General features: G+C 43.7%; 2 long non-coding RNA genes across 2 annotated transcripts; one reads left to right on the top strand and one right to left on the bottom strand.

The window, feature by feature from the left end:
• LOC109365602 lies at window positions 1–4,623 on the bottom strand. Its single transcript, XR_002111300.1, has 3 exons — window positions 4,549–4,623; window positions 830–910; window positions 1–696 (listed from the first exon to the last, which is right to left on the bottom strand). It is a non-coding gene; the product is annotated as an uncharacterized LOC109365602 (long non-coding RNA).
• A 73-nt stretch (window positions 4,624–4,696) lies between these two features.
• LOC109365601 lies at window positions 4,697–8,422 on the top strand. The gene is made up of 3 exons (XR_002111299.1): window positions 4,697–4,788; window positions 5,341–5,462; window positions 7,848–8,422. It is a non-coding gene; the product is annotated as an uncharacterized LOC109365601 (long non-coding RNA).
• The last annotated feature ends 955 nt before the right edge of the window (window positions 8,423–9,377 follow it).

Raw genomic sequence — 9,377 nt, 5'->3', positions numbered from 1 at the left:
TTGTGTTCTTTTCTTTCCCGTCATGGCCACGATTCTCTTCTCAGGCAGAACACAATACATCAACACTAACTGCATTGAAATTAATATAATCTGAAGATCACTGTTTAGCTGCCCAGAGCTGATTGGGTTGGGTTGCATTGGGTTGGGTTGAGTTGGAAGGGACCATCCAATCCAGCCTTGAGCACCTCCAGGGATGGGGCACTCACAGCTTCTTGGGGCAGCCTATGCCAGAGCGTAACTACCCTCTAAGTAAAGGATTTCTTCCTAACATCTAACCCAAACCTCTCCTCTTTTAGTCTGAAACCATCATCTCTTGCTGTGGGACTTGGCAGTGTGATATTCAGCTCCTGCAGCGAGCAAGGCCTGCTTCCTCAGGAATGCTTGGTGCTGTATAAATAAAAATAAGCTATGTGCTATCTAACACTGCTCATTGTGCATATATTTTTAATGAATCATGTAGACATTACTTGGCCCCTCGTTGTGCTCTTTCCTATGTTAACAACTCTTCATTAAGAAAAAGCAAGCAACTGTGCTCAGTCGAGCTGACTTTCCATGAAGAGCTGAAGGCCTGAGAACAATATGTAATTCAAACCCATTACATAAAGAATGCATGTTACAAGAAAGCTGAACATCATCTTAAAAGTTGACATTTCCCTCTTCTCAGACGCTCTGTCTTGAGTGTGGCATAGCAACTGCCTGAGGAAGAGCAGAGATAATTGTAATGCAACATAAAATAAGGAGGAGGTGAGAAATACTACATTTTTCACATCCTATGTGAAAAATATCCCCATAGTATCTGTTCAGCATAACCTGCCTTTATAATATTTACCCAGTGAGAAATGAATTCCCAGGGAATGGTCAAGACCTCGGCTGAATGCTTTCACAGACCAGCAAAGGTGTTCTGGAGGTTCTGTAAGATACAGAATGATTTACGTGTATTTACCAGCATAGGAAATTGCTCAGCATGGTGGAATCACAGAATGGCTTGGGATGGAAGGGACCTTGAAGCCCATCCTGAGGAATGAAAAGCCAGGAAGCATTACTTAGCCTTGCTCCTGCAGCTCATCACTGTGCTGAGTGAGGCTCCATGGGGACAAGAGCTCATAAAGCAGAGTGGGTGTTGCAGAATCTGTCCCTTGGAGCTTTAGAATATGTCCTATTTGTCCAGTGAGCTCTTAAGAAGTCCATTGTCTGTCTTTTATAACAAAAGGGTTGTTATTTAAATTTCAATACAACACTTTACTTTAATTAGATACTTAGAGGCTTACATACAGTCGAGTTTTAAACGTGCTTTTTCTCAGCCTGGTAGAGTTCACAGCAAGGCAGAGCTACTGGATTATCCAGTCCAGTGGGCCATATATCACTGCCCAACCAGTTCCACAGACTTCTCCTGAACTTTGCTGTCTGAGCAGCTGCACAGCCCATAGTTTAGTTCTCCAACCGTAATAAAATGCACATTCAAAAATAATTTTACTCACTGAACAGCGTTTCTTCCCTCCTGCATCTCTGTGTCTTCAACCTGATATTTCATTATGGAACTGCTAAGTTCCATCACACATCCAGCAACTGTGGCTTCAGCAGAGAGCAAAATGACCTCTGAACAGAGCTTCGACTCGCAATCTGCATTGAAATTCCTTAGGATGAAAGTTGTGTTCATATCTAATAACCAGTGTATGCCAATACCCTACCTCTGACTTCTTGTTAAGTGCTCCTCAATCCTGTGCTCTTATATGCCACTTACTGTGCTATTATCTGCTGTGTTCACTGGGTGGTTCTTTGCTAGTCACTATAGAAGATGCCAAAATTATTGTGAATGATTTCTCTCCTGCAAATATCATCACAACCTATTTATACACTGTGGCTTCTGAGATTTGATAAGACCGGAGTGTAATGTGGCATGGATACAGATGCTGTCAAAGCTAAGCTAACACAACATATTTCATCGCCCTCCCACTTAACATGCACAATACACAAATGGTTACAAACTATCTCTCTTTTAAAGAAGCAAAATATACGGGTTTAATTTTTAATGATTTAGCTTGGTAATTAATCCGAATTATTAGTTAACAATTGCTAAAATGGAGAACGATAATGGATTCGGCGGATAATGAAAATATTTATTATTTTAATAAGTTGCCTGGCTGGAAGCCTTCAGTCAGACCCCCGTCTGCTGGCCACATCCTGCTTTGGCTCATGTGCAGGACCCCCAGCAGGCGTGTCTGTGGCTGTGCCCCCGGACGGAGGAACAGAAATCGCCGCTCCCTTCTATTGATGACGACATCTATCATGTCAGCCAGAGAATTGATCCATCTTAAATTATGAGCCGGGCCTGAAGGAATTATGCCAATTAGAGACACACATTTCTTTTCTCTCGTTTCTCTCTTTCCTGTCCGTTTTTTTTTTTTTTTTCTCCGCACAAAAGGTTTGGAGTTCTATTTATGTCACGAAAGTCCTCCTGTAGGCTGAGAAGGATTTAAAAAGAATACTTAACTGCGGGACAGAAGTGCTATCAGGGCCATCCAGGGCTCAGGGGAGGGGAAGGTCAAGTTTTTAACCTGCCAACAAAAGGACTGAACTCAACGCTACGCCTGGGCTTTCCCTGGGCTCAGGGAAGAACAAAGCCCTTTTACTGAATGGGGCTCTCTGGCTGACAGGGGCACAACCCACAGGGCTGGCAGCAAGTGAGACCAGCAGGTATGCAGGGTTGGTGGGCTGCCCCAGGATCAGGCATGAGGTGGGGGCACAGGGAAGCAAAGCAAAGCTCCTCAGTGTCCCCACTGCCATGCTGCCTGAGGGCATGGGACAACAGCAGAGTCCCTAACAAAGCCAGCGCTGGCACATCTGGGAAAGAGCACAGTGAAATATATGTTTTTGGGTGATTTACAAACCAAAATAAGGAGAGGCAGGTGGTCCTCAGTGAATAACCACAGGGCTTTTTACGCTCTCCAGGGGTTTCAGAAGCTGCATACCGGCAGCCAGGATATGCTGTGGAGTTCAGACTGGGGACACCAGTCTGCCACCCTTTGAATTGTCCTGGTTGCATCCAGTATGCAAAACAGCTGTCCCAGTCTGGCCATTCAAACTGGGTTTGGGCTGGTGCTTGCAGACAGGATTTAATAACATCCCTGACAGCTTCTCTTCTCCAGTGTGTGCCTGGGAGATGCATCTTGCTGAGGGTCTTTCTGCTCCTCAGCCATGTCTTGGTAAGGGTTTACTGTTGAAACAGCCCATCCTCAATGGCTGGAAAGCAGGTGTAGACCTGGGCTTCCCAAATAGGATACTCTCTGAAAGGGAAATCTGACAGCGAAGAGCAAGAAAGAGGTGATGGTGGGAGTGCCACCTGGATGGCAAAGCAGCTCTTCAAATGGAACAGACACTTGGAAAAATAATTGAGAAGAATTTAGGGTAGGACCTTTTCATGAATTCTTCGTGCCTCAGGAGTCATCATGGGCCAACCAATCACTGCCGTATTGAAATGGCTCCTCTGTCTTCCTTAGGACTCTACCAGTGGGTTCTGGTCAGGCCCACAGAGAGGATCCTGGTTGGCAATGTTGCTGTTTGGCCTAGGTCAGCCCCACTGACTTTCCCTTGCAGTGATGTTGCTCAAGGAACTGCGCATTCAGCAAAGCCATTACAAACAAAACACCTCTCAATTTCTGAGCTAACAGGAGCGTCACATGGGGGAAAGTTTTGTTTCATGAGGGAAAGAAAGAGCCTTTTGGAAAGGCAGGAAGGCGTTTAATGCAACATTTCTGGACCTCTTGGTGGGGTTTCATGTACAAAAGATTGTGTATCCAACTTAGAGGGCACAGACCTTAGAGAAATTCAAAGGATCTTTTGAAAAGAGGTTAAATATATTTAAAATTTATGAGTGTGCACCCATGCAAATTGGAAGAGGAAATTAAACTATATCTGCAGAAAAGGAAAAATAAATCTACTTACATATGATGTAATTTAGAAAGTCAACTGCACCTTTGAATGATGTCTGGACGAAAGGATAAGGTAATGCTGAGGAAGGCTTAATATCTGGGCTTAAAAAGCCACATGGGGCCATAAGGAAAGAGGGTTTGCAATATACATGTATACTCATTATGAATAGTTTCCAGTAGAATGAGAAGTATATCTAGCTGGCTTTCAGCTGAGAGGGAAAGATACCAACCAGGCAGAGTATGTTCATTTTTTTTCAAACTCGCTTATGGTTTCTGTGCAAATATATCCATTCTCCGTGTAACTAATTTGAAAGCCTAAGCACTGATATTTTTTAGTATTTGCAGGTCTCTGTTTCCTGTGCTGTGCAAAATGAACCTTCAGTCAAAGTAACCAGACTGAGAACACAGTGAAAAAAAAAAAAATGATGGGAGAGAGGTGTAAAGCAGAAGGAAACGATTTATGTGGACATTTTGGAGAAAAGCCAAGCATTGTCTGACCCAAAGAAAGCAGCCAGCCCACTGGGTAGCATTTTCCCTTCAGCTAAGCTGAAGAGGTGGGGACAAAGGTCCCTGCCACCATGAGCTGGCACAAGCAAGCTGTAGGATGAGGGGTGCCTACCTGTAGCTGTTATTGGAAGGAGCAGAGGGACACCTTCTCCTGGGCACACACCAAATGAAGAAGTGATGCTTGCACACGGGCTGACCAATAAGGGCTCTGTGTATTATGACACTACTAACAATATACAAATACGTCATTACGGAGCAAAACCCACAGAGTCACATCAGTGTTTAAAGCCCAGTTGGGCACTGCGATCCACACGCTGCACTGAAGGAGCAGACGGTCTCAGCTGAGTTCCTGGTGAGCAAGTAACAGCGGGCAGTGCCGAGCAATGGGGTCCCTGGGTGATAATTTCATTGGAGAGGCCAAGAAGAGGACAGACAAGGAATTAATCTTGCTGCGCTGTGCTGTTAGCAATGTGAGGGCGAGAGAGGACTTGGCTGGGTAATGCTGACACCGCAAATCCCTTAATGAGCACTAAATTCACTTAACCAAACTCCAACTCCCTCAGAGTTCTGATGGAGATCAGCCTGTCAGCTTTACCTTGGAGTTTTCTACCCTTTACTGGTCCGTGCCGTGAACCCGAGCATCAATAAATCTAGTCTCTCCTTTTATTCACTGTACCTGTTTATTCCTTGGTATATTTACCCTTTTATTAAGAGCTTCCACTTGGTTAAGACTTGTTCAAGTATAAGCTCAACAGGAAGCATTTTCCTTTATACTGCAATAACTCTATATTGTTGCCTAGAGGGTGACAGAAAGTAACGTAAGATTCATAAAAATATAACTGTCTGAGCCAAGTAGATAGAATTATGGTAAGCATTATCCAAAGCGTATTTCTCTGTCCTATAGGGTGAAATCAGAACATCTTAATGTTTTCCTTCTTGGGTCACATAATTCTGCAAAAGAACACCAAGAGAAATGAGAGACTGCTTCTGCCTGATCATTACAGTCTGTACCAGGCTTTTGAACAGGTTTGCAAATATAATTACTTTATTTCATTATGTGTCATTTTACACTTTGCCCATGAACCACCCCACAGAGCCCATTTGGTTTCAGACTTTTTTTAAGCTATAAGCAACTGGAATTTTAAACTCATTTAAGCTGTATTCAGGCTGCTTCTTGTAGCTCCTTTTCAAGTTTAACCATTAAATGAATACCTCCTTAGAATAAAAGAGAAATTCGTGTCTTATACTCATCCATTTTTTTTATCCAATTAATATAAAAAAAAATCCACGCCTTCCAAAGGCACCCTGGTGGGTACATTTTAACCCTATTGGAACCAATGTGGTGGTTTCTGAGCACAACTTATTTTTCCTTGCTTGGGTGGAAGGGACTTTAGAGACCATCTAGTTCCAACTCTCTGTCCTGTCCACACTGGCCTTGAGCATCTCCAGGGATGGTTGAAGCATGTGCCTCCTCTCTGGGCAACCTGTGCCAGTGCCTCACCACTCCTATTGTAAAAAACTTTTTCCTTATATCCAGTCTAAATCTCTCCTCTTTTAGTTTGATACTGTTATCTTCTTATCCTATCACAACAGACTCTGAAAATAGAAATAGGCCTGACATAGCCCATGTATCTCTCCCTGTCCTATATACACAGTGGTGGCACAATCTTGCTGGCATGGTTTGGCAGCAGCATGGCACACTATGTTCCCCCTCACCAGAAGTGAGACAGTGAGATAGTTCCTCTTCTTGAAACAAGCCACAGAGAATACTTGGGTCTACAAGAGAGGAGCTAAGTGAGCCCCATCCTGCAGAATGCCACGAGCCCAATTGTAGGAGCTTTAACAAGACCAAGTGCCGGGTCCTGCACTTTGGCCACAACAACCCCACGCAAAACTATAGGCTTGGGACAGAGTGACTGGAAGACTGAGTAGAAGAAATGGATCTGGGGGTGCTGACAGATGGTGCAACACGAGCCAGCAGTGTGCCTAGGTGGCCAAGAAGGCCAAAGGCATCCTGACTTGTATCAGAAATAATGTTGCCAGCAGGATCAGGGAAGTGATTGTCCCTCTGTACTCAGCTCTGGTGAGGGCTGCATCTCGACTGCTGCGTTCAGTTTTGGGCCCCTCATTATAAGGAAGATATAAAGGCCCAGGAGCGTGTCCAAAGAAAAGCAGTGAAGTCATGAAGTCTCTAGAGGACAAGTCTGATGAGAAGCAGCTGGGGGAACTAGCAACATTCAGTCTGGAGAAGAGGAGGCTCAGGGGAGACCTTATTGCTCTCTACAGTGATCTGAAAGGAGGTTGTAGTGAGGTGGAGGTCAGCCTCTTCTCCCAGGTAACAGTGATAGGACAAGAAAGAATAGCTTCAAGTTGCTCGAGGGAAGGTTCAATCTGGAAGCCAAGAAAAATTTCTTCTCAGAGTGTTCAAGCATTGGAACAGGCTGCCCAAGAGAGGTGGTGGAGGTGTTCCAGAACTGTGTGGATGTGGCACTGAGGGACATGGTCAGTAGGCAAGGTGGGGAAGGGTTGGCAGTTGGACTAGATGATCTTAGAGGTCTTTTCCAGCCTTTATGATTCTATGGTTCTATGATTCCATGCTCTGTTCTCCTCACTTTTGGGGACAACATTTGGAGTCTGAAATCCAGTACAGCTATATGTTCTGTGCAAGCAGCTCAACTAGCTCTATCAGCACAAGCAACAAGCTTTAATGTCTCGCCACACTGGTGAAGAGCTACCCACGTAGAGCAGCTGTTTCCAGTGAAGAGGAAGCAAAATTGCAGAAGAGTAGCATCGAGATACATGCCACAGGCAAAGTGTGTGAGAAAGAAACCTTGTACTTGACAAATTACAAGAATAAAGGGTGAGGTCATCTATTATGGCATGGCAATCATTTCATTATTTAGTTTTAGTTTCATTTTCATTATTTAGTTCTTATCTTAAATAAGATGGAGCTGGCTATAGTGGTGTTGAGTAGACAGGATGGGGCTGAAAACTCTTGACCATTTTTCATGTGTATAGACTTCAGGATTCTGTTGTTTCCTTTGTTCTGGTTGTCTGGCAATAATTTAATATTTTTATTTCGGTATTTACTTTAGTTCTTAGAAAGCCAAGAGGTGGAGATATGTTGACAGACTTGAAAAGGAAGCTATTATTAATTAAAATTACTTTAAGTCTAAGATTAAAATAGTGCTCCTGCATATAAATTTGCTTCAATGAGCTGGACCCACTGTAATGTTAAATCACTGCATAAATTAGGAGGTGTAGCAGATGTACTGGATGGAGTCTAGATGGTGACACCATTTCAGATGGCACAGATTCTGTTTTTCCTATGTCCTTCCTATAGGCACATACAGTTTAGATGCCAGTGGGTAATTACTCATCTCTGGTATAATTTTTTTTTTTTTCTCTTAGGAGAGACTAGCCCCAAATCCATGAAAAATGGTGGAAATTATCTAACCATCTTGAATGCCTATTGGACCGTGCCCAGAAAGAAGCAGAGTACTGAAATTCAGCAGGCAACAGTTATCTCTGTTGTTTGCTGGTATAGCAGGAAGACAAAATGAGCCTGCTGCTCATTTTGTCTAACTAATGCATGCATTTGCTATCAGTGAGTCTCCAAATAAACCTAGCTTCATCTGTGAAATCAAGGATGAAAAAAGGTACTACATAAGAAGGCAAGGCATTGAAGTTTTGTTGATTTGGTGTTAGCTGTAGAGACTGAAGCCACACCGGACCACTGCAGTGTCACCTTCTCCATAGAAATAGAGAAAAGGAAGATGTCCTTCTGCCCGGTGTGACATCCCTTATGGCTGACCTGCAGTTTATCTGCATTCCCACACGATCTGCAGGGCAACCTATGAAATAAGCTTGAAAAAATCTGAACGAGGAGGCTGGAGAAGCTCTGATAAATGCACCATAGCAGAGCAGTTGGCATGGGCTCTGCCTGATGCTGCAGGAGTGATTTTTCTCCAGCATCACACACAGACGGACAAGCAAGACTGAAAAGAAACACAGGCAAAAACGCTGTGTCCTGACAATGCTGATGCAAGAAGTTTACTGAATTGCAGAGGGACTAACTCTTACTTCATGGAATCACAGAATCACAGAATTGTCTGAGTTGGAAGGGACTTCTAAAGGTCCAACTCATTTTACTTTTGAATTACTCCAACTCCCCTGCAATGAGCAGGGACACCTACAGCTAGAATATGGAATGTGGTGGAAGCATTTCTACCACATTCAGCTGAGTTACACCAGAATATGCCTGTACACGTGGATGAAGACCACACAACCATGCTGGAAGACATTACAGACACACAGATCTGATTTCATAAACACAACCGTTCTACCAATTTTCTGATATCGAAGGAAGCCTGCATTTTGCTATCTCATGAAGCCAGCACAGCATGCCATCCATTGATAGAAAGAAGCAATATGGCATGGTATTTCTTCACCTTTGCATGAAGTCACAACAGAGGGGGAGACCAAAGGTTTTGCTGCCTCCTTCCCTTCTTTTTGGGCAGGAGAGCTGGGAGGAGAGGCTCAGTGAGATCTCTAAAGCCCTCTGCAGGCCTGGCTGTTGCGTTGTGAGCAAGGACACGGTATCCCTCGAGCTGTTTGTTTGCAAGACTGCAGAGGAAGGAGAGGATTTGCCCCAGATGCCTTCTTATTTATGTTCTCTCCTAAATGTTTTATTATGCCTAATTTGTCATCCTTAGAGGATGCCTGTTATCATGTGCAAATTCTTTGCAAGTTATTACACTGACACAGAAATAATAGATGCCTGATTTACGTTGTAATTTTCAAAAAGAGGGATATTTGTACTTTTCGAGAGTGTTACGATTGCAGTTGCTTCTCAGTGGGGTTTTTTGGCTTATGATTTTGTACTGCAATGTGAAAACGGAAGAGGAGTTCAGTCACTCATTAGAGACACCTCACAATGAG

Source organism: Meleagris gallopavo, chromosome 1, assembly GCF_000146605.3.
Source record: "Meleagris gallopavo isolate NT-WF06-2002-E0010 breed Aviagen turkey brand Nicholas breeding stock chromosome 1, Turkey_5.1, whole genome shotgun sequence".
Taxonomy (NCBI): domain Eukaryota; kingdom Metazoa; phylum Chordata; class Aves; order Galliformes; family Phasianidae; genus Meleagris; species Meleagris gallopavo.
Note: the sequence above shows the minus strand (reverse complement) of the source record. Positions and strands in the feature narration are given on the sequence as shown.